At 38.2% G+C, this 26,393-nt stretch overlaps 1 protein-coding gene across 1 annotated transcript in view; it reads right to left on the bottom strand.

The window, feature by feature from the left end:
- LOC129003515 (RNA-binding protein MEX3B-like) overlaps positions 1–26,393 on the bottom strand; it is a 39,611-nt gene that overhangs the window by 10,481 nt on the left and 2,737 nt on the right. The window lies entirely within an intron of this gene.

Raw genomic sequence — 26,393 nt, 5'->3', positions numbered from 1 at the left:
TCATGTGTATCACACAATCTATTGCACCGTCCCAAGTTGTATTCAATACAAAAAAATTCATCTTACAAAATTTGTATTCCTAAAAAACATTTTTTAAACGTTATATCCATAGGACGATAACTAACTAAGGAGTAACTATCTCCATTCATTACACGAACAGACACTCATGAAAAAATATTTCAACAAATATATGGCGAACATAAATTTAACTCAAGATTTCCAACTGCCAATCCCATAAAGGGAATCGATCCAAAAAGCCCGCGAAACGCTCAACAAAAGCCCGCGTGTCCTCGGAGCAACATTCCGCGTTTTTGGGCGGCTCTTCTATAAAACATGAGGGAGGGTTACGTCACACGAGATAAGATCCAAAACTGGGACAATACCTAACAGGGTCCAGCGTCTACACGGCCTCAACGGGGCGAATTTGAATAATTTATGTGGGACAAGTCGTTAAGGACTTGCGTGGTTTCCTGATGTTGAATGGTAGTAAGAGGGGGGGTTTATGTTGTATCAATTTTGTTGCAAATCACACTAAACAAAATGTCCAAAAAATGCGTAAATTCGAAGCATAGACGAATACACAAGCAAAGCGGTTGATAGTATAGTCAAATCTAGATGCAAAAATAAGTGCGAGAACCAACATCTTTATACAGCATTACCGACTTAGACGTATTGCTTTTTGTTGAAAATCACACTAAACAAAATGTCCAACAAAAAATTGTCTACTGTACGTGGTAATGTGTTTTCAAATAACACACCAAGTTGTGAGCTGATTTATCAATCGATAGCAAAATACAGTAAATGATTCATGTTTTGCAAAGAATCTGAAACATTAAATAGGGATGTAAACTCACATTGGTGGACTACAGAGACATTATTCTTTGTTTGGACAGATCGAGAGGCCTTGCCAAAGCCTCCACAATAATTAGGTCCCAGGTGACGAATCGATCAACACAATCTAGTAGGCCCATTCTACTGGAGGTTTCCTTCTTCTTCTTTGTTAAGATAATAATCCTCATATGGTACAGCACAACAGGCCTTCAGTAAAGATGTTGCTTTCAAAACATATCTTGCCCAGTTCTGTTGTATTGTTGTAGTAGTTTACCAAATGAAAATTTCAAAACAATTGTAGAAATATAATTATCAGTATCTCACCAAATTTTAATACAGTATTAGTCTGCAAACTAGAAATGTATACAACAATGTACGTTATTCGAGTCTGAGATTTTCCAAACACTTGAATTGTTGTAACATAAAATTGTTATGAAAACTCGAAACAAGGGTTTATAAAATAATGAAACTCTGCAGACGATTACAACATTTGGCGCGAAACAACGGACTAAAACTGTATCTAGAGACAGTACAATGCGAGAGTAAAAGTGATCGGCCTGTGGCTGGCTTTAGGCCAAACTGTCAGGCAAATACCGACGACCTTCCATGCACTTGCGGCCAACTTCGGCTAGAGATTCCTGGACCACGCAGATAGAGGAGTCTGGGTAACATCTTGATGAAAAGACCTAGCGTTAATGAGCCAATTGTGTCAAATAATGCGTTTATAATACTGAGAAAATTACTAGTAGTAGTAGTCCTAATAGTGAGCTTGAGTTGTAAAAGTACTGAATAAAATAAGAAAACAAAATAATGCATTTCAAGTAGTTGCAATTTACCAAAAATGAAGAAAAATTACATCGCAAAAGTCTTGGTATTACAAGTGCAACGACTAATTAAGAATTCAATTCCAGCTTGAAGTAATTTTAAGAGCTGGATTACATACGCAATTTCTCGATGAACAAGTGAGTTCACATGCAGAGCAAAAACTTAAACGCCACCGTAAAACATTCGACAATAAATCGCACGAACGAAGCTTGTTTACAAAACACGTGCATTTGGGGAGTGAAAATAGGCCAAGAGGGGCTCAAATTTAAAAGGAAGACGAATATGTGAGCGGTATGGAAGGGGGAGGGGTGGCCGTTTCTCTGGGAACCACGACCCTACGCACTGGCCTTGAAAAATGTCCAAAAATAGATTCGGAGCATCAGGCACATCAGAGGTTCAAGGTTAGAAGACAGCTGCAAGACGGGAAACATGGCGTCTAGGAACAGCTGACTCTTCGGAGTGTTGAGTAACAGAATCTCATCTAGACGTCTACATTGTGTACTGTACACAGTGTATAATATGTATTAACGAGTTAAGTTAATAGTTTTTTTTCTTTTGTGATTTGCAGCTTTTGATTTCTGTTTACGCATTTTTTCACCTAAGATCGTGATTCTTGATCCCCAAACGTCGTTTTGTACTACAGTAATAATGGAAAATAATCTCAATAATCCCTTATTATTAATGCATGCATTTTACATAATCCTGTTGTTTAGGGATACATCACAGAGAAGTAATATAAATTTATATAAATTTATATTACTGTCTACAAATTGGCTAAATAACTTAGGTACAGTACATTATAAAAGCTGACAGCCTTTTTATGTTGACTTGACTTAAATTGTAAGCTTACCATTTCCCGTCCATGGGCAGTTTGATAGTTAAAAATTAACCCTTTAAACTGGAATGGGACTGTTATGTAAATTGTGAGTATTTCAATTAGTTAATAATCTTTTAGTCGACTCTTTTAAAATAATCGGAAATTATGACTCTTATTAGTTTTTAAACAAGTCATTTGTTTATAGATAACTCCTGTACTTCTTTGCAATTGCTCGATTTCGAGCAACATGTACACTAGTTTATATAAATTTATATTACTTCTCTGTGGATACATGCAGGTTTATCAAAGAATGTCGCACAACTTTAAGTATAGGCAGTGAGAAACGTGCCAAAGGATTTCGAGAATTAATATTATATTTATCTTTGGTTTTTTAGAAAAATAGGTAACGACTTGTGTTTGTTGTATCACTATCTTTGTTTCAATAATTTGAGTCCCCCTACTTAGCCAAACTCTTATTGATTGATCAACCTATGTCTATTTTAGATGGTGCAACAGTTAATAGAGGTCTTTATACGAATTTCCTGAACAAATCCCACTCAATTTGCAACTGTACAACTGTAGGGTAGGTAAACAACCACCAGACCCAAGATAGTAGGGCAGACTGCAGAGTGATTGCATGCAGTGGCAGGCTCGTCCGTGATCAATGAGTGGCAGGCACTCAGTTACCCATATAGCCCAAACAGGTTCGCTTCCACACCACTAGTCGCGCCACCAGCGACTACTTGTGAACACACCGGCTCGAGTGTCTGGACTGGGATACCTGTGAACCGGTGTCGGCGCTTTGTCCCTTACCAAGGCTGAGTAATTGGGCCGAAAATTTGGGACCGAGGTTCCGCTAAAGGTTTCGTAATTTCCTGCCGTAGGTTTTTAGAGAATGTGATTGAATCGTAGATTCCTCTTTTTGCGAATGTGTTCAAGGTTGGTTTTGGATGAAAATTTAGTTTGGTACCTAGAAAACATTTGAATTACAATTAGACCAGCTAAATGAATCAAGTATGGTACAGCGTCCTAACTAAATAACACTATTGAACATTATGCGATGAACATAACATTGTAAAATAATCCGTGTAGTAATAGCATGATTACATTGAGGCAAACTTAGACGCCATTAACCAGAGGGTAAACAAGCCTCAAGCCGACGAGTACGGTAGTCGATTTAGGCTCGTCACACACTGCGTCCGGTCCGGTAAAATCGGATCCGGTGTTTTTCACCGGATCCGGCAAATCTCCACACACTGCATCAGGCGTTCCAGTTCCGGCGACCAGTGTGAGTCTATGCGAGGACAGCGGTATTGTGAGTTGAAGAAGTGTTTAACCAACAACATACAGTAGTTTGTTTAACCAAATTTCCCTAAAGCAATGAGTGACAGTGACAGTGAAGAGATCTTCGTAGTTGCAGCAGCTCTTGCTTAAACGTCCTTGTGGCCTAGGTCGTATAGCTCAGGGTACGCCTGCACAATCATGCAGTTTCTCTTCCAATGACATTTTGTAAAAAGTCGTACAGCGTAACCAATAACCACAAAACCACGTCTGCTGCTACTGTCAGTGCCCACTGTCACTGTCACGAGGTGAGTAGAAGTCGTCTGCACATGCGCGAGCTCTCCGGCGTCGGAACTTGCCGGAAGTCTATCGCTTCTCGACCGAAATAATTTTACCGGACCGGACCTGAAGCACCGGACCGGATACAGTGTGGGGACTTCCATTTGAATCAATGGTTTTCGAATTCACCTGATCCGGCATGCCGGATCCGATTTTACCGGACCGGACGCAGTGTGTGACGAGCCTAGATTACAAGAGATGGTTTCGATTCGCTAGTCCTCCCGACAGTAGCCCGTAGCCACTGGAGACAACGACTGTTGTGATTAAATAGAATTATTCGTAGTCTTGATTTCCTAAAACCAGCATTAATAAACGTTAACATGAAAGTTTGTCTGAGTTCCTCGCTTTGATTGTAGAACAATATCGTGATACCGTACACCAGCCGTACACCAAGAATATTATTGGGTTCTTTAAGGTACGGAAGAATCGTCAAATGCAAAAAGCGTACGGTGGTGTAAGCTGCAGTTTTTCGACATTATTACCTGGATTACTTATTACTACAGAAATCTGTAAAATCACATAACAATTAGCAGCTTTTTTGTTACCTCGATCAAATTTTCGAACATTACAAAATCGTGCAATCGGTAGATACTCGAGAATTTGCGAACTTAATCATCGAAGAACTGGTTCAATAGAGTTTGTTAAACCAGAGTTGTAACAGATCTCGAACAAATATCCAGCAACAAAAGTCTGTCCTATTTTGTCCAAATTGCGGGGTAGCTAACCTAGTTTTGCCGGCGCAGCATGGCCTGGTTGCCGGTTACTAGCTTAATCGATTGGCAGAGGGGGCGGCACAACTTGAAGTAGGAAATGGAGTACATCAAAATCATTTATACAATCACCAAAGTGCGGGGGGGACGGTTCAATGGCCTATCGTGACAGTGCAAATTGATTTACTTGGGATAACGTCTTGGTAAACTTATTAATTTAATAGTAAAATAGTTAGCGTATTTTTTTCGTGGTACGAGACATTTTTTATTCGCGATTTAAATTTGTAGGAAAACGTGTGCTTCATTTTAGACATTCCAATGACCCAATAGCGATCAGCATTAATTTACACTTAAATAATACAAACAGAATTAAAATTGTGTATACCTCCAAGAACTGACAGTTTACACTTATCTCATACTGACTACAATCATAGACTAACCACTAACACAAGTAGACTTCTCATCCCATTGTATATTTTTTGCTCGTTTTTCGCGTCTAGTTCATGTCCGGTGACACTGATCGCTATTGTCGATGAAATTTTGTTTCCATTATTGTTGAGTTAATTTAGTTTGGTTGTGCAAGTAGGGAACGAGTTATTATTTATGATTAGATCGTTTTTTATGAGGTTTTAAATTAGTTAAATAACAATAAACAAATTGTAAACAAACCACGACCTCTACAGTGCACCAGAACAGACAATAAAATTAACTTCAGCTGTTCCATGATGAGAAATCTCGGAGTATGTTTTATCTATGCTACCATTCTACGTAAAACAGGCTATATAAAATCAAACAAATAATTTCAATCCACTACAATTCTCGAGATCAATCAGAACCCAGGACAGTGAGCAAACCAAACAAATAGGAAACAGTAGAGCGCAGCCTTGGCAGTAACCTCGTTGGTTCATGAACCTTTACCTGTGCGTCCTGCGACGGCTGCTGAGCCAGACCTAAGGACGTCTACGGAGATCCAAGGTCCTTAGGACACCTTACATGTTACTGCCTACAGGAGACGTTATAGACATACCGAGTCTTGTACGGTAATTTAGCCGCTCATGATGTTTAAGTAAATGTTTTCCTGCTCAGACATAAAGACATGTCCTAAAACCTTAACATGGTGAATCTAAAAAGAAATAGGTCTCAAAATAGAATCCTGTGCAATATCGAATTTATAAACAACTAGCTGAACCCGGCAGACGTTGTCTTGCCTTTGACTATTTATAATTTAGACCTCTAGCTGTAACCCGCGGGCTTTGCCCCGTTTAACTTCTTAATTTTCAAGATGATCTCGTTCGCATGGCTCAATCACGTCCTGGTTAAAGTTCGTTCGCTACGCTCACTCACCTTTTGGTTGCAAATTAGCTGTTGTCATAAATGTAAAAGAAGTAACAGTGCTGCACCCTGTTGGTAATCCTTGTAACTTTAATGCTATTGAACATCATAGAACAGAACCAACTTGTTTAATTGAAACAGCTGTTAAGATTCATTAATTCCATTTCTCATAAGGTTAACATGGGAAACTCCAGAGCCACTGGGGCGGAGCCGATTGGACGGATCACGAAATTTATGGTGTATAAACCTATTCCATGAAATTCTACACGTATGTATCAAGTTTCGTGGCAATCGGTTCAGCGGTGTCTGAGTTTATCACTGCCAAACAAATATATATACAAACATCATCTTTTATACTTATAGATATTTTTTAACTGCAATTTACAAAAGGGCGGGCATCAGACGTATCACGTTTTTGATGGAGTTCCTTACTTAAAAGCCTTATTTTGTCGTGTTAAGAGGGCGTTGGAGTCAGATTAAAAATCTTCGCTGACACTAACGATGCCAGGAGAGCGCAGGCAAACCAGTGGCAATTTCCCATTGAAACGTGCGGAACATGCCTTAACTTAAAACTGTTTGACTTAATGATTTGAAATATATTTTATTTTTATCTTAATAACATTTCGGATTATGTTTGTGGAATAACTTCTTCTATGACGTCCTAGCAAAGCTAAAATAAATTGATGAATATATAGGTTTTACATTCTATATTACTAGAAATCCCTTTATTTTTGTTAAAAAGTCTCCCGCAATAATGATGTGTATCAAATATGCCTTTAATTTGAAACATAGTTCATAATTTTATATTGGCAAATAAGTGAGATATCTGGGTTTAAGTTTAACATTGTTCTTATGGAGGTAAAAATCCAACATGGCCGCACTCCAACGCCCTCTTAAGTAAGAATCTTTAAATTATTTGCGCATTTTAATTTGGCAAATGTTCGTGAAACACTGTACTAGCCAGATAAAAAATTAATATTGAAAACTGGACTAAACTGATAATCTTAACCAGATGGTTTGGATGAATTAATTATTTTCACATTTGAAATACAAACTTTTTAGCTTAACTATTTTACACTGTGCTGTAATGTCTCGCGTTCTTTGGTACTTCCCGATTTCCACATTCACCCAAGTTCATTGTACCTAGAGAGGTTCCCAACCTTGGACTTGGAAGTCGACAAACCTGCGTTGTGGGAAACCGCTTAGGCAATGGTAACTACGAAAGAAAATCTAATTAGGCATGAATAAATTTACAACCATATCATTCGCGATACAAATACTGCTCCAATATTATACCAGCGATGTGTTCTGGTGCTTAACCTACTTGCTTTAACGATCCTCTTTTATGTCCCTTCATTTCGCGACCCACTTTTGAGACGTTTCAAAGACGTACAAGGTTTTTTAAAAGGGTGGATTTAATCCTTTACATCGAGGTACTCGTTTTGTACGTTTGGTTCAGCATAAAGAAAACTGGGGCGGATAATTCATCAGGATTTTAATCACATCATCCGACAAAGATTTTCTACAAATAAGTACGTGCAATCTAAACATCTACACATTATATCAAGGTGTGTACGAGGTGTATTTATTCATTTTAGCGTATTTCCCTATAGGGAAGTAGCTATTACCGAAGGTCTCATGGTAAGACCTAGGCCCGGGACCGCTATACTTTTACATTCCGATGTCCCCAGCGGCCAAAAACGCCATTCGTTCAAATGTTTATATATGGAAATTCGCTTAGTCGGCAGGTTTGCTGCAGCGGGGTATTTATCTAAATGTGTTATCGTTTGAGCGAGTTCAAAAAAGGTAAATGAAAGATACGTCTAATAACACTTAAAACATATACTCACACGTATTTAAGACGGTAAATATATTTAACAGATGGGTTGACCGATTTCGATTGGACACTCCAATCATCAGACCCAATAGGGGATGAAATTATTTAATCACACCGATAAAAACTAAAGAAATTAAATCTGCACATATTGTTGAGTAAAAACAAACCCTCCGAATGGACCGTATGTTTAATAAATTACAATTAGTGCGGAAAGGGATGATCTCTGCGCAGACTGCGTATCGACCACCCCACCCCCACTCTGACTGTCTCCACGTGTACGCTGGGTTCAACCCCGGTCAAATCGATACACGCAACACGCACTTCAGGGGTGCGTCCCGCTGCATACGCATCAGGGGTAGTTTTATATCACTGTTATCAGTACTTGTACTGCGGGTATTGCAGTCACGAATGAGGGCGCTGTTAGGCGAATACTGTGTAAATGGAAAGGAGTGTAAGAAGTATAACCTTGGAACTTCGGAATATTATAGGAAATAGTTTGACGTTAATTTGGTTTACCATAGTTTAAGACCATCTTGTCCTGAGCACAAGGTATAAAAAATTCGTAAAGCTTCAGAAGAGTATGAGGATTAAAAAGTTAAATATAAAATCTATATGATATTGACCTACGAACATTTTAAAAGTAGCCGTTTCAGTTCAGCTCTTAGAATTGACAAGTTGCAAATAACACCATTGTTTACTTTGATAACAGCATAATGTTACTCATAACAACACGGGTAACGGACCAATGATTTTCAAGGATTGAGAGTGAAGTGAAATTGTAATGATTCGAACTTCAACTAATCAGCTGTATAGGCAATTTAATTGTCGAGTGGTACAATGTTTTGTTGCATCACTGTCGGTGGCAATGAGAGGTTATAAACGATAACATATCCTCTTTCAGAAGTTATGAGTAGTGATTTTTATCAAAACATTGTGCGAAGGTAAAGTAGTGTACGCAACTCGCGTAAATAGTGTTAACGACACTCGTAGAACTTTTTAAGGCACTCGCCAAGGCTCGTACCTTAAATTTTCTACTCGTGCTGTCAACACTAGCTTTACGCAATCATTGCGTAAACTACTATTAAAACATTCATTCAAATTGGGAGTAAATATAGGTTACGGTTGGTGAAATGACAGTGAATACACGGAAAACGATAAAAAATAGTTCAAAATATGAACGTGGCAAATACGGCAGTAAGGGGTTGCGAATCAATATACGCATAGTGCGTCCATCACGTAGATGTCTACCCACCCCTCTCTCACACCCCCCCCCCCCACACACGCATCAACGATATTTTGACTGCGGCCGTTATCAGTTGGGATATCCTCGTTGATAACGATTCAGAGCCCTTATCGCGTTGCGAAGAAGTAGATAACGTTCATTCCGTCATCGTAAAAATTCCTTGAAAGAAATAAAAGTTCATCAATAAATTAAGTACTTTCGATAGATAAGACACGGATTCTATGTTCAGGCTGTCACTGTCATTCAATTAATGGGTTTTTATTGAGCACTTTAAATCGGATATGTGTTTATTGCTGCATTGTCAGGGGATATCCTAATTTATGATACACAACTGAGAACGCATATCGCTCTTACGCAAAAGGAACAAAGATTTTGTTAACACACAGTTAAAATTTATGGAGCAAGTGAAAATTTACACATTTAGCAGACATATTCAGACCGTAAATCGGCTGTTTCTTTCGGTTTTGCCCTTCCTTCCCAGAATGCTGATTATTAGTGTGTTAAGTTACCGTGCACCAACATGCTGAATCATGACGTGCAAAAAATATTACGTTGTTTGTTGTTCAAAATATTTCGTAGACTGAAAAGAATTTATACTGTTTTACATGTTTCAAAACAGATTAGTTTTAAGCCTTTGTTTCACAAAATAGTTCAATGTTTTCACTTGCATGGAATGCTAACTGTATTGGTAAGGCATGCTAGAGCTGTCTGGAATACTGCAGCGTTGTACGGGGAAGCCCGGACCAAAAATCGAACTCCCCCTCTCTCATTAGCCCCTGGATCGATGTTGCCGCTGCGGCAGAGGCAACCAACCACCAGAACTAGGCAACCATCAACCAGCCAACAACCACAACTTGGCAACCACCAACCAGCCAACAACCACAACTTGGCACCATCAACCAAGGGACATGCATGTAACTCTATGAGTGCAAGCAATTCTGGTTCTTTAAACTAAAACTAAAAAACTTTAAGTAAATATTAACAATCTTTAGTTTTTAGTTTTGGTACAACTGGAGATTCTGCGTGCATTACGTCATGTTTTACCAAGAACTCGACATAGGCATAGCCAAAAACTATGCTGATGACCTTAGAGAGAATGAATATCATCTTAACACAACCATAAGATATAAAAGAGTTATTGAGACAGATTGCATATACAACGAGCATATCACGATTCCTCGACCTAAATAATCTTGTGCTGGAATAAACCACGCATTCCTGCGTGCAAGGGTGCGTCTGCAGAACAGAATCTGCCCACATGATATCTACGTGATAACACTTCCTGGAAGTGTGCTGATGTAGACTACGTGCTGAGACATACAGAGCTGGGACATCTCATCTGGACTGCTGACGTAGTGGCGTCAGCACCGCGGGGTGTTGTGTATACTGTACTAACAGACGGGACGTGGTTGGGACACATGGATGTGTTTATGGGAACATTAGGTTAGATACTAAACACGTTACATGATAAATTGGTTGGTCTTCATATACATTGCTCAGTACAAAGATAATCGAGGAAAACTTATAGCAAATTGAATTTAACATACAAGTTATGCAGTTCAACACGAACACTATATGCACCTAGCTAGCAAAATTCCACTGAAAACTATATACAAAATGCTAGCGAAATGTCATTGAAAACTATATGCACCAAGTAAGCAAAAATGACATTGAAAACTATATGCACCAAGCTAGTAAAATGTCATTGAAAACTATATGCACCAAGCTAGCAAAATGCCTCTGAAAGCTATTTGCACAGTGCTAGAATTAAGGTTACTAAAAACTAAATGCACGAAGAATGCTGAGTTTCACTTATAAATAAATGCACCATGCTAGCAAAATGTTACTGAAAACTATATGGACCAATCATTAAACAAACTACTCTAATTTGTTTTATTCCAACATTGTTTCTGGCAAATCGATTCTTCGCCATTTCTAAAGCAATGCATTCAATAAATATAAATTGCAATGTCTTTACGTGCAAACACAGTTTCGTCACTCAAATTAATCCGTATAACAATATATTTTACGTCTTGTGATTGTCAAATTAATATTATAGACAGGAATAAAAAAATCATAGCACTGACCATAGACTAACCAACACGACTAAATTTCTCATTCCAATGTAAATGTTGAACCTAGCTTCGTGTTTAGCTAATTTTGGTGACTGATTTCTAATGTCTGATGTTTCTATTATTTTAGGGTAAATTTCATTATTTGTGCTTTACTAATTCGGTTATAAGGGGAACGAGTTATTGTTTATGATAAGATCGTTTTGTTTGGTTAAGCGAAACGAGTTTTTAAAAGACGAAACAACAAGAAACAATTTTTAAAAAACACGATCCTACAGTGCACCAGACAGAACCAACAATAAAATTGTTTTCAGCTGATCCATAAGAATTAAAAATCTACTACGGGATTATGGTGCTTGGTGGACGTGACGTCATTATGGATCAGCTGGAGGTATATCAAAGTTTCGCCCTGTTATGCCTACCCCAGAACTAGCCACTATCAGAATTAGCCCACTCAAATATTTATTGTAAACAAAATAAGAGACCTTTATTAGACATCAACTCACTACAGGAAAGTGACACCAAACATAAAGCCAAACACTATATCCAACAATAGGATAAGTACTTCTTAGCATACAAGCACACTAAACACACTAAATAAACAAAACTAAAAAAAAAAATGGGAAGAAAATAATGGAATGTTAACGGTTTGAACCAGAACACTAGCGCTCCTAACGTATACAAAACGCAACCCGCAGCGCAGCCAAGATTAATAGCTTGAATCAATTAACACGATAACCTCTGAGCCGTAAGTCGCTCAATTAGATACTAACAGCTGGCCGAGTGATTGACAATTGGTAAACAAACAGCTGATTATGGCACTTGCTGTCTCTGTCACACACACACACACTACGTGACAATGCGATTATTGCAGCTACGATACCGGTTATCGAATCGCGACTTCCGATGGGTTGTGATGGATATTGTCGATCGATTAGTCGAGTATTCAGTAACATTGAAAATTATTAATAGTAGTAGGCTAAAAATTACTTATTGATACACTAGTTTATACAATCATCAGATATTATTTGTGCTTTTGTGCCTCAGTCCAGCTATACCGTGCATAGCACAGAAAGAGGGGCATTTATATTCTACAGGGTGGCTGAAAAGTAACTTGCACCCCCCTCAACTTTTCAACCATTTGAGATATTTGAAATCTGTTTGCGGCAACCTTCTTAAAAACGACTAAGACAATGGTCATTAAAAGTAATTTTGAACTGCCATTTTGTTATTAATGCTCTGATTTATATTTTCTTTGTGTTAATTATTATGTTTCGTCAAGACCTGTAAAATGATACCAAACTCGACAATACTTGATGTTTGAAAATTTTGAGCTACCCCTTACCCCCACTACCCCTAAGGGGAAAATTTTCAAAACTGACCATACTTATTGTAGCCCTTCATATCCAAACAATTTTAAATATCTCAAATAGTTAAAAAGTTAAAGAGGGTGCAAGTTAATTTTTAGCCACCCTCGTGGTTATTTAAATTTGAAACGTTTTTGGGCGCCTTTTTGTTATTAGTGGGCCAATTTTGGTTTTCATTATGTCAATTTTTATGTTTCGTCAAAACCTGTAAAATGATACCAAACTCGACAATACTTGCTGTTTGAAAATTTTGAGCTACCCCTTACCCCCACTACCCCTAAGGGCAAAGTTTTCAAAATTTACTATAATTATTGTAGCCCCTCATATCTAAGAAGGTTGCTGCAAACCGATTTCAAATATTTCAAACTTTTAAACCAAAAGTTAAGGGGGGGGTGCAAGTTACTTTTCAGCCACCCTGTATACATTATTACCCACAGATTAGAGTTAACAACATTACAATATTCCATAGTCTGTGGTAATACTAAACGCTCCACAAAGTTGTTGTAGTGTAGTGGGCTGAATGAATGAGTAGTTGATGGATTGGCGGAGGAGGCAATTCAGCCAATCTCACTACTGTACACACTACTACTGCGCGCAGACAATTCTGTTGGCTCTGCAGTAGGCAATACAGTATTATCTAAACTTGAGTGTTGGCTCTTTTATATGTGTAGTATTTAGTATTAGTAAATTTATGTGATCAAGTACGCAGCAAGCATGTAAATTTGATGTGCCTGAGCCCCCCCTCTCAATTTCGTGATACCATTGACTATACACAGAAGACTTCCCATATGATAAACAAATTTGAAGCCAAGAAAATAGATTAAGTTCAGCACCATCTCACCAGAGTTAACTAGTTTAATGGGTTGAATATTAATTAAAACCAATGCAGTATCACAGCAAACAGCTGATTGATTTATCACTTAACACAGTATAAATTGTCATTAGTTGGTTACCATCTCTACAGATTGCACCAAGTTTTTTGGCTTCAAATTTTTACATTGCATGGGAAGTCTATTCTGTGTATAGTCAATGGTGACACCTAAATCAAGTCTAGTTCACAATGGTAAGTGACAAAAAATTCTAGTCCATAATATAACTTATTACAAATTCTTATTTCCCACGATACGTTGCATCCACTTCCACTTCCACGTATCCCAACCCATTTGGCAAATCCAAAACCACATTATAAACATAGTGAGCAAAATAGTGAGTCATCTATATACCGGATATCATGAAAAAAGTTCCCACAAGCTTCAGCCAATCCTTGTGACAAAAAAACGCAACCGGAAACTGTAACAATGGAATAAAGCAAAACCGGAAACGACAATTTTTAGAGATTTATTGCCAAGCTTACTAGGAATTAGAGATAAAAATGTACGCAGTTTCTCATGAGAAAGGACCGACGGTTGCTTTCGTACGCGTGCACACACACACTTACACACACACGCACGCAACTATGTCTCCAGTGATAAGAGGAGGAGTAGGCGAGGCAGTGATAAGACGACGGAAGCCTCTCTGACCCTACAAAGAATGAATTGATACGCTGTGTAGATTATGTGCGTGGAAAAACGGCTATAATGTGTACGTGTTAATAAATATAAGTCAAAGGAAAACTATGATGTTGTTGATACTCCGGCAGTTTTTAGTGACATAAAAGTTTTAGTTGACAATGAGTTTACACTGTTTAGCCCGATTGAAAGGTTCAAATCAACAAAAATCATTTTTTAAATAAGCTAAACATTTTCGGTGGTTCATACAGACCTCATTACAAAACGTACTACCTATTTAACTTGTTACATCTAGTACACGGGAATGGAATCAATTCAAATGGTTGTGCACAAACTACACAACTCAATTCTTGGTATGAGACGAATTTCCTGTAACAGATTGATGTTGGTGGCAAAACTATTTACAATACACGATCGTTCTACAGTAGAACCTTGATAACAGGACTCTTATAGGGATTTTAAAAAATACTTGTTATCAAGGTTCACTTCTTATCGAGGTTTGCAACAACATGTGATCAAGGGTTAATTATTTTCAAGGGGAAACAAAAATGGCTCTTGTTATCAAGGGTGACTTGTTATCAAGGTTCTACTGTATTTCAAATTACCAATGACACGACATGGTATTAAAGGTGAATAACCACAAAATTTGGTATGCAATGTTTTTTTTTTTTAAATAGAAATCAAACATCGGTGGAGATTCTACATAAGCTAATCTAGTAATGTTGTTTCCAATTGGAAAACCAAGCTAAATTACAGCATCTACCAATATACTTCAACCAAACAAAATTTGAAAACAAAAATCATAACGCAACAAGAAACGTCGTCCCATTCAATTTCGACGTCCGAAGTCAGTAAACAGAGGAAAAAGCGTTATTTTAATTCCATCAGGAAGGGAGTTATCAAGAGTGTTTCGCCAATACAATATCTGCGCTCCTCTAGGTGCAGCGAGGGGGTTGCTAGGCAACGCGGCGACGCTCACACGCGCATGTGCAGCTGTGTGCGTACACTTCCTCTCGTCTGTCTCCCGCACAGATGTTTTTAACGGACGCAATTCATTGGGAACTGCAGAAATCCCACAGTTTGCGACAATGTATTAAACAATTGTACGATTAATTGTTGCAAAGAAAAGCGATTATTACCGAAGTTGAGAGAAAGTCGAAACTAACAATCAACAAAACCTGTTCATAAGATACTTTGTTTATTTATTGCCAACGGATTTCACCAATTTACCATAATGAATTACAATATTGTGAGTTACTCATGATGGCTAAATATACTAAAACTAAGTAACAATGCTAAACTAATGAACAATAAAATAAGGATACATGCAAAATCTAAGACAGTAAAAAAGGAACATTGAATCTATACCCAAAACTATTTTGAAATTTACAGATCTTGGGTCTTTCAGAAGAGGGCCACCACTTTTTCAATTGTGAAATAACCATAGATTTTGGTTAGGTTAGTAATCTGATGTATACAATTTGACATACTTTTATTCACTTTCTTCGTACCTATTATTAGCAGGGCTTACTGTTCAACCTAGTCATAACCTCAATGATGTTAGGAAAGCAAGGTGTATTGCTTCTGGCATACAAACATACCTCTCGTCAGCCAATGGGTTTACTTTGGTAACAGAATATTTCTAGACTGACAAATCGTACACTATCAATCTACCTACTCGCTCTACTACTCAATCCACAGAGGCGGTCAGTAGTCAAAATATCTCAGTTATGTGAGCATCAAGGAGTAGAATAATTTAACTAGCTGTTATGAGCTGTAACGGCTGTTATGAGCTGTAACGGAACAATATTTGACTAAATCAATAATTTTACATCGTTACTGTATGGGATGCCCTATATCTATATATTAAAACTTTAGTAGGTTGGAACAAAAAATGAACATTCAATGATGAAAATCACAAAACCTTAAACTTTTGGGTAACAGTTACTTTTTGTAACAGATACCATTTGTAACAGTTACCTTTTTGTAACAGTTACAGTCTCATCACTTACATCAGTTACTTGTGTATCACGACACGGGTGATAACAGCAATAACGTGTTGTAACAGTTATGGCACGCTGTACAAGTGTTGGTGGGTTTCACCGGTAATGTATTCTGAACAGGCGACAGACAGGACGTTGTATTGTTGGTCCTTGCCCAACCTGAGGGTTATCCTTGGAGAACAGACTGGTCGGAGCGAGAATCGTCTGGCCAAGTGAAGAGAATTTAGGTTATCGTTTTTTTAACTCTTTATGTACTGAATACTGTATGCTCTTCCGGCGCAGCGGGACTTTAGTACAAAGTATGACAAGGATGCTATTGGATAACATTGTTTGCATCGCTGTAGGCCAGCCGTTTCCGGTTCTCACGGATGGTACGTAAATTTTAAAGCTTTTTCAGCTTGGGAAAATGTTCAGCATCGATGTTTATATGTATTATAACTATCATACACATATTGCTGAAATGTACATATGAAATACAAAAGCGAGGATGTTTTTGAACAAACCGTTGACGGCGCTATTGGGATCAGCACGTTTCAATTCAATTTATTGACACAGCGTCGCAATATGAATGGGTGAAAATGAATGCAAGTTGAGTGTAAAAGGAGATAAATGATAATTGTGACGAAGATAAGCGGTTTTATTAGCCAGGACCATTTATAATCCAATAATCGACGGCTAGGTCCAGATTTTCTCAGGATCGAACCGGCGACATTCTAACTGATAAGTAAGCACTATTACAACTCAACTACTCTACCCAGCTTTATGTATATTTAATTGCTTGTTAACGACATAATCTAAAGTATCAAGTTAAGGTTTGACCTTAACTACTTGTCCTGTGATAAAATTTTACATTTTAACAGCTGTTTTTGTTATCTAATATTCCTAAAATACTGTAACGCCGTGCAAACATACTGTAGTATCTTCATACTTAATAAGTGCCCAAAAAAGACTCTCAAAACCAAGTAAAGTATTTCTTCATCATATTTACAATGTGTTTACATCCATTATGGTTAGTTATTTGATGCACGATATAGCTAAATGCAATCTCAGTCTCAGTCAAAAACCTCTGAGCAATAAGGACATACGCACAATGCTGGCACACAGACAAACTACAAGACAAACACGGCAAGATCTCCGTAAGAACACAAAAACAAGCCCTCCTCAGTGCATATTTATACTCCGGCCTCAATAAATCCAGCTGAGACAAATGGTATTCAAATTTGAACGCGGCCCAACGCAAGGCACAGTACAATATGAGCGCCGTATAAATAAGTCAAGGTCTCTGAGCATCTTATCACCCCCCTCCCCATCCCTTCCGCCCTTGGAGGCCAAATTAAATTCCATCCGCCCCAAGAATTCGTCCTTGACCACTTAATAAGCGGTGTTTGCGGGTCCGGGCCTTCTTCGCCGGAGAATTTCAGATTGATTCCCTCTCAATCTGGAGCTAATTTTGGACTTTCTTCAGAGAGAAAGTTCAGAAGTGGGTACAACCTCGATTGTCTTCGGCTCCAATTTTACCCAAAAACGCTAACACGGAGGAGTAAATTATCAAAACGAAAGGATCATTATTATCACCTTATTTATTGCAAATTGAGGACCAACTCAACCGCTTGCAAAACTGGATGTTTTCGTCTAACTTTTAAATACCTACAAAACACATAAAACAATCGAAACGAAGTCAAGTCTTTAAAATGTTGACCTGTCATAAAAACTCTAATCAGCGGCTCCGTTGAACCGTACAAACAGACCGAAAATGTCATACGACACAAAAACTTAATAAATTCAAAAACAAAACGGAAGAGGTCCATAAACGGGCGAAAACTGGCTGTAAAGTCAAAACATCAAAGCTAAGGCGCGATAAACCAACATATTTCCAATTTGCGCCACCAGGGAGCGCTAAGGAGGTCGGACTCGCAATTTGAGGCCCAACGGTTGATAATTTCTTCTTTAGACCGCCCCAGCCCGATCGTAAAACCCAAACGACGTCTGGAGTCTGCCTTCGAAACAGGACAATGTCTGGAATACATTTTTTAGCTATGATTGGGATTTATTCAATTGACACTAACATTTAAGATTTTAATTTGAACACCACAATAGTACTGGGGGTGTTTAAAGAAAAATATTATGAAAAAACAATACATATAATTCATTCAGACTAATCAACGCCCAAGTATTGGTTAAATCGGGAAAAATCATTAACAAACCAAATGGTTGACACAATTATCGAAAGCAATTCTGGTAGACAATCTTACTCTATGCACTTCAAATTCTGGTAGACAATCTTACTCTATGAACTAAGGAGGCGTAAATGACTGCGTCAGGAAAGTCCCTAATGAATTGCACTCCACCGGACACTACGGCAAGAGGGTAAAGTGGGGGTGAGTGTTACGTCACTAACGTAAACAGGTCAATACGAACGCTGCGGTAAACGTCCAGCAGTGAGCCGTACACTGGCAGTATACTCACGTACAGTTCCGGGCACAGTGTCTGGGGTGTCGTAGAGGACGACTGAATAATTGTATAGAAATTTACAAAAATGTCTGTGATGTTGAATTCAATGGTCGATTGATTATCATAAATCCTAGTCACCTCTTTCCCTAGCTAACGCTATCTTTACTGAGTATTTGTGAATGTATTTACCTCTTTAATATGTGGTAAAATACGTTGATTAATCAGTGAAATATTTCTCAGATATCTGCGGTTAGTTATGATTGGGTAGTTGTGGTGCTTGGTATTTAGAAGGTTAGTTAATTGTACAAAATTAAAAAGTAATCTCCAACTTTTTTACCACTAGAAATTTGGAGGTTACTGGACGTTTTAGCAAAAAACTTTTAAATGGTGAGGAAACCGACCAAAGTGGAAGGTAATATTCCAAAAGAGAATAAAATTTCCTACAACCTACTATTACGCATTTTTTTGAAAATACTCAAGAAAGGTACCAAAAATTGCCTCAAAAAACGTCAAGTAACCTCCAAATATCTAGTGATAAAAAAAGTTGGAGATTACTTTTTAACTTTGTACAATTAAATCTACAGTTCTGCTGGACCGATTTTGTTAAATGATGTGTCTTTGGAAGCAACTCTTTGAGTTGCTTTTTCGTTTGATGTGTATTTTATAGCGGTAAGAAGTATAAAAGTTATAAAGCGTTAAAACTGGGTCACTCATTTTGAAGCACTCTGTATGTTTGATAGTCTGAAATTGGACCCGACTTATGTTGATCATGACTTTAATGGTCTTGGATATAGATCCAGTTCATCGTTGTCAGAAATTTATTCGTTCAAGAATCGACCTTCCATCACTCACTTTCGCTATAAAATACGCACCCCCGGCATGTCGGCGACTTGTACATCTATTACATACGGAAACTCGAGTATCTTAAAGTGCAGCTAACTACATTCGGAATGCCATAGGTAACATTCAGTTAACACATAAGATAAGGCGAATTCAGCTGACAAAACGAAGTAGACAACACTGGCGCGATGCGTGCCGTTAAAGAAACAGATCGAAACATTTAACAGCCTCCGCGACATTTGAGTTGGCGCTGGCCAGACGAGGAAGCGGCCAGTGGCTGTACAATGGAGGGTTTGGACCGTTGCCGAGCCGACGGGTATATTTAGGTCCCGGGGCGCAAGGTCCCCGCCGGGCTGTTACGTCACGAGGGTGGGTCACGTGACCGTTATATCACAAGGGTTGAGCACGCGAAGAGGATTTGGCAAATCCCAGAAGGGGAAGTCAGTGCATATTGATCAACGGTGAGTAATCCTGGAGTGGGAGTCGGGGTGAAACATTGAGTAGGTCATACATTAAACTATTAGTCACATCTACAAGCAAAAAGTAGTCCCTTAACAAAGCATTGCTTGAAGTGTGGACAATCTGGTAAAATTCACCAGAGACAAGAAGCTTGGAATTCCGAGGAATAACAGTGTAGGCAATAAATCAGACCCAGAATAACACTCGGGTGCAAAAAGTGGGAAAGTTTGGGCCTTGTCGGAACAAATCAATAGACCATTATCAGTCGGACTCGAGTAGTTCTTCAAAGGTATCTCGACCTGTCAAAAGGGCCCAGGCATACAATAGGTTCTGTTTTTGCAGCCCTTAAGGGTCCTTTTAATGGGCTCCTCGGACATTTGTTAGATTTGTAGTCGGTCCTTTTACCTAGCGCTATCTCCACTACAAACTAGGCCTAACCTAACCAAACCGCCAGTTTGTTAAAGACGATGCGCGATTTAGATCTGGACAGGTCTCTTTTGAACGCATTCATCACGTTGAGGTTTCAGTGATTTAGCAGATGAAGATCGTAACCTATTTGTTATCAGATGGGACAAACTTCCATGAGAACGATTGAGACTGTACTAAAGGTAGGGTATTATCGTGCATTATACACATTTATCATCAATGTTTACAAAAACTTAATAGCCCTTGAGCAACTTGCGATTTTACAGGAAGTTGCGAGATGATTAATAAAATCCATTGAATACGGTTTGACAATCGTCTAGGGGAAATTTTTACCATCACAAGAGAAGATAACTAGTACCTAATCTTAGCAAGAGAACCCTTCTAAACTTAGGCTGAAATCGATCAATTAATTGTGTTAAATCGTGTATTAAAAGTAAACCGACTAAGCTGCGACAATTCAATTTAGTTAAGTACTACCTAACCTAACCTAACCCACTAACTACAACTATAACTACCCCTAAAATTGGTCAACTTAAACGACCCTACCACTTAGTGAAGGTAACTACCTCGATAAGGAGAATTCAAACACCAAATCAAACTTGACATTGTTCCACCACGACATTTCCATTGCAGACTGCAAGCAAGTCTTGGAATGTCCACTGGAACAGTCCGGTGTTGCCAGTCGCTAGACTTGACCTTGACAATGGAGGCTGCTGAGCAGTCTGGTTCAACGCACGCCGTTCACGACGAAAGGGAACTCGCCGAGCCATTTAAACAAGTCACTTTCGCGTAACTAGGAGTCTACGAGTAAACCTGAGACACGAAGGAATCTGTATAGCAAAACTCACACTTGGAGTTGTCAAGCAACGCTTTGTATCTTGGTTTGTGAATGTCACTATCAACATGAATGCATATTGTGCATTTACACAGTAGGCTGTCCATCTACAGTAGGCTACAATAGTAGGAGAGCCTATTTGTGCTAAGATTGCCAAATAAATACGAGCTGGCATTGGACAACGCATTGGGCGTGTAGTATTGAAACTTCCCAAGTAAAATTAATTGCTGGCACGGTTACAAGTTCATACAGTGAGGTAAAATATGTCAAAGTCAAATTTATTGGTTTTAAAATTCCAAATAAACAACAGGCTACAAAACATAGCCCTCTTAAAAGTTATTATATAGGCCATTATCGTAGACTGCAAAATAAGACAATTTTCAAGAATGTGCGTTTACAGCAAAAGCAATGAATTAATATTATCTTTTTGGATTAATGGATGGTTAAATTACAACCCAATAAAATAAGAATGTCATGTCTTGTAATTACTTTCCCGTAATGATCATATTAATGGTAAAATAGTGAAAATCACGCACTTAAGGCAAAACAAAATTCGTCTATTGATTCGCCTATTGGGTCTGATGATGGTTTGGAGTGTCCAATCGAAATCGATCACCACTTACCACTTTTTTTTGTATATTTGACGTCTTGTGAGTAACAGTATATGCGTAGATATATGTTTTAAGTGTCACAAGGCGTTTCTTTATTTCATTTTCCGCTAACTTAATAACACGTACGATGCTGATCAAGAAGTTATTTAGCAAAACAAAATGCACTTAACATGGGGATGGCAAATCCAAGGAGTCTGTGTATAGACCCATATGTTTATAACCTAAAAAGATCCGCGTTTGAAATTGCAGTAACGAATGCACTTGCCCCAGTCTCTTTGTTACCGCAGTCAATCACAACAAGTGGATGTGAAGTGAGTACAGACCGAGAACGAGACCTGGCCTTGACCTCAGTATAGTCTCACGGTCCATGTGGCTGGGGGGGGGGGGGTTCTGTCAATGGAACATACTGTATCACACAGGCAGGTGACTGGGTTTGAGGATAACTGGGGTGTTAATCGTAGAGATTCGGATAATGACGTAACGAAGGAGGAAGGGGTTGACGGTTAGTGTGTAAATGTTTAGTGTGTGAATGTTTACCCTTATGAATCACGAATTGTTTGACAAAATGTCGTCATTTATACAAGTTAGAAAAATATACAATAAAAGAAGATAATTCGTACTTTATTTAGTTGTAAAGTAAAGGCAGTATTGACTGTATAAAAATAATGTGCTGGAAATTAGTAGCCTATATTTAGTAGCCTTTTTTTATATGCAGTTCCAAAATCTGTATAATTTTTAAGCTATACAATTTCGATTTACGATTTTAGGCTGTACTAGTCGTAACACTGTAGATGCAGTGAGAGGAGCTATTTGTGAACCTGGAACTTGTCGATGTAAAGGTCTATAGTAGGCTCATAATTAAGTTATATGGAATATTTAACTTTTTGACTTTGCGTAACACTTGAAGAAATCAAAATCTTGATATAATGCGCAATAACGCATGGTTCATGAATTCATAACTAATAATAACTGTAACAGGCCCACAATAACCAAGAGGTACAAGTATACAACGATAGTAAAAAATACAGCATGTTCCATAGTTTGACAGTCTAAATACATAAAATTACATCCGTTTCTAACGACACTAGTAAAACCAATACAATCCAGACAGAGATTAACATTACAGTGTTCTACGAGTATTAACGCTCGATCAGAGGGTTCTTTGTTACTTGGAAGAGCTTAGGTTATATTTGCATTCAGTCTGGAATGCACCTGGAACCAGATAAGATAAGAGTTTCTGAGCTCGCCGCTAGGATCGTTGTCATCGAGCATCCTGCGCAGGTCCAAACTGGTGAGGCTAATTTTTACTTAGTTGTAGTTCTAAACAGTTACAATATCGAAAACACTCCAACAATTGTCATTAGATGTCAATTGACTTTCTATTATGTACAAAATAGTCGGTTAATTACATCACGCCCATATTTATTATCACGCCACTTAACATGATCTTATTTTAGGGTAAAAATTGTCTGAGGAAAACGGCCTTTCTATTCCAGGGGAAAACAATGTTTCGGGAATTAAGGTTTTAAGTTGTTAAGTTGGCCAACTAATAAAGCACTCAGATAAATAACATTGCAGCATGTAGCCTTTCAAAAGCCCATGGAAAGCATTTTCGTTCATCTTTTAAACTTTGAAATGGCACGTTTAACGAAAAAAAAACCAATACATTTGTAAGTTAGTGAATTTCGAACTTGAGTCCTCCACAGGACGAGCCCTACGCAACACGAACTAAGTGGCAGATGTTATCAATAAATATCCCACGTCACGGGTTTTTGTACGAACACAGCTGCACGCCAAGTAGCAGGAATATAGGATGGAATTCTAGACCAGTCTCCACTCTGAAGTTGGTTTAGTAATTCAGTGAATTTTTGTAAGGCTATCGCTGCTAAAAATTGGTCCAAGGTAGTGAAAAATGAGGCCTCCACCCTCTTATGTTTGTTCTAATCTATCTAGGTCTATATAGTATGCGAATAATATTTTGAGGTTCCCTATGCCTATGCACTGTATTCGAATTCAAGACATGATACAATTGGGCGTATGTGTAAACGTCACCATTAGCTGAAACATATATAACTAGTAATTTCCGTTATTGACAATGGTTCATGATCAAAGAAAATAATTACACGTTAAAGTGATTACCTACAACCTTCACAATATAGGTACAGTTAATTACAGATACTTTGGAATTATACCGAACACACTTAACTTTAGTTGATAAAACGGTTAGAGTAGGCTAAATGTTAAGGTTATGTAAGGAAAATTTTGTTTTGGAAGTAGAGCCATGGCCGGTATAATACCTAGGCCTATGTACCTAATTTGACACAGACAGTTTACTTGTTATCCCTCCCAATCCTAAACAGGTGAGGCAAAGATGTCTCTACGTTAAATACTTGTATCCTCGTCCTATTTGCTCGTTGAAAGGACCCGATCTCTTCCGTACCAGGATATCGATTGTCAGCAGCGAAACCAAAACCCAAAACCAGTCTGGGACAAAGAGCGGATACGGGACAAAGCCGGGACGGCAGCTGGTGCGCCCGGAAACCCGCAACCCGGCAAAAAACGGCCCCATCATCTGGCGAGGGACATGTGGCGCTAGGTACCACCTGACGTCACACCTGGGTCTGACCAGTGGCGGTTGAGATAGTGGAGATAACGTGATGGACATGGGGATGGACCTTGGGTTAGGCTGTGGAGGGTGGTGTTGCAAAATGTAGATGAAACCCTAGGGAATCGCGATGTAACATGACATTCCCAATTGTTGTCTCCTTAAAATTTACATCACTAATGTTTAAAAAACTTAACTTAACCCCTCCCCCTACGCTAAATAGGCCTATAACATCAAATCAGTCATCTAGGCTTAGTGAAACTTATTTTAACATACAGTGGAACCTTTTTCAAATCCCCTCAAAACTATTTTACCCTCAATCACATGTTATTAAAGACCTCGATAAGAAGTCAACCTTGATTATTATTTTACAATCCCCATGAGAGTCTTGTTATCAAGGTTCTACTGTATACAAATACAAAACTAATAATGATCTTAGTAAGGACATGGTTGGTTATAATGAATTTCCTGATAGCCCTGCTTGCATTCTGATAAGGGTTCTACAAGGGGTTGTATGCCTAATGTTATTTTTGGTTAGTAAAGATATGTTAACATCTTTCAAATATCAAACGTAAACATCATGCATTTACTATTAGTTTACTAAAACCTCCACATTTGCTTATTACTACCATCAAGTACCAATAAGATCATTTCCTACACTTTGAAGGAAGTTGACACTTATGTCAATCTGACACTTATGTAGCTTAGTTCATGATAGGCCTACATAACTAGCAACGAATAGAAAATGACATATCTACATTAGGCTATAGATCTGAAACATTCAAAATTGTCTTCACAAACCTTATAACCGACTACCAGCCTACTCTAAAGAAAACACGGTATAACAAATAAGGACCTAGAACTTATCACACCATGCAAACGTCGTGTTTGTGTAATAACCGAGTACAATAGGACGAGACAGAAGTAAAACAGGATGAAGCAGACTAGACCGGAGAGGAATTCTTTAAATTGGTGGAATGAGTCATAAAGCATGTAGTAGGCTCGGGCAGCCCATTCAAGGTCCCGGCTTGGCGGGAGGCTGACAAAGAACACTCGAAACCTAACCTACAATTTGGACACCAGTCCTGAACTCCAACGTTATCTGTAATCGATAATGATGTTCTCACCGTGTTAAATGTTAACGTTTAAATGTTTGTGTGTGGTCTAGGCTAAAATGTCATGACACAAATGATTTCGAGATAAACGTACTAAAAGTGATCATAACCTAAATGAACTACGTTTTGATAATACAGTAAATTCTGAACACTAACTTACATAGGCCTACTGTAATAATTATGACAAAGGTGGCTTTACCGTAAAATGTATATGTTGTAATAGTGTTTTAGTGTCAGGTAGTCTATATCAAGTACCTAGGCCTACCAAGTGTGATATAATTGACTATTATCTTTATCAAAGGTGACATTAATGAACTATAACCTATAATCACTGCATATGGGTTTAACGACAGTATATAGACCTACTTGTTTCTGTAAATATGTTAAACATTATAACCAGACCAATAGGAATCAGGTAGCCTAGACAAAATGTTATCAATAGTTTTAACTAACATAGTAGGCCTAGTTCTACATCTAAAAACGCAGACACACGTTTTCAATGACCAAAATAGTTAAATGACCATACACGTTTAGCCGATCTCTCAAAAAATACAAAGTAGGAAAGAACGAAGAGCCGATTTGTACAATAATTAGTGTTAGGTTTGAGAGTTGATATGAAATCATTGATCTACAAGACAACCCCGCCCTTGACTTCTACCCTCCCGCGCACCTACAAAACACAATCTCTACTCTACACTGAATCATACTCAAACTGCTGTAAATCCCAATAATGTACGACCTCATGTTAGTTGCTAGCATTGTTTAACATATGACTAGCAATTAGTTGATAAGTTAAGGGTTAGAGTAGAGTGAAACAATGTCGATTTATTACATTTTTAGAGGTGCAAGTCTAATTAAGTAATTTTAGACGAGTTGTTGATTTGTA

This window comes from Macrosteles quadrilineatus, unplaced genomic scaffold (assembly GCF_028750875.1).
Source record: "Macrosteles quadrilineatus isolate MER2022 unplaced genomic scaffold, UCM_ALF_1.0 Scaffold_9__3_contigs__length_116548681, whole genome shotgun sequence".
Taxonomy (NCBI): Eukaryota; Metazoa; Arthropoda; class Insecta; order Hemiptera; family Cicadellidae; genus Macrosteles; species Macrosteles quadrilineatus.
The sequence above is the reverse complement of the archived record's forward strand: the minus strand, read 5'-3'. Positions and strand labels throughout refer to the sequence as shown.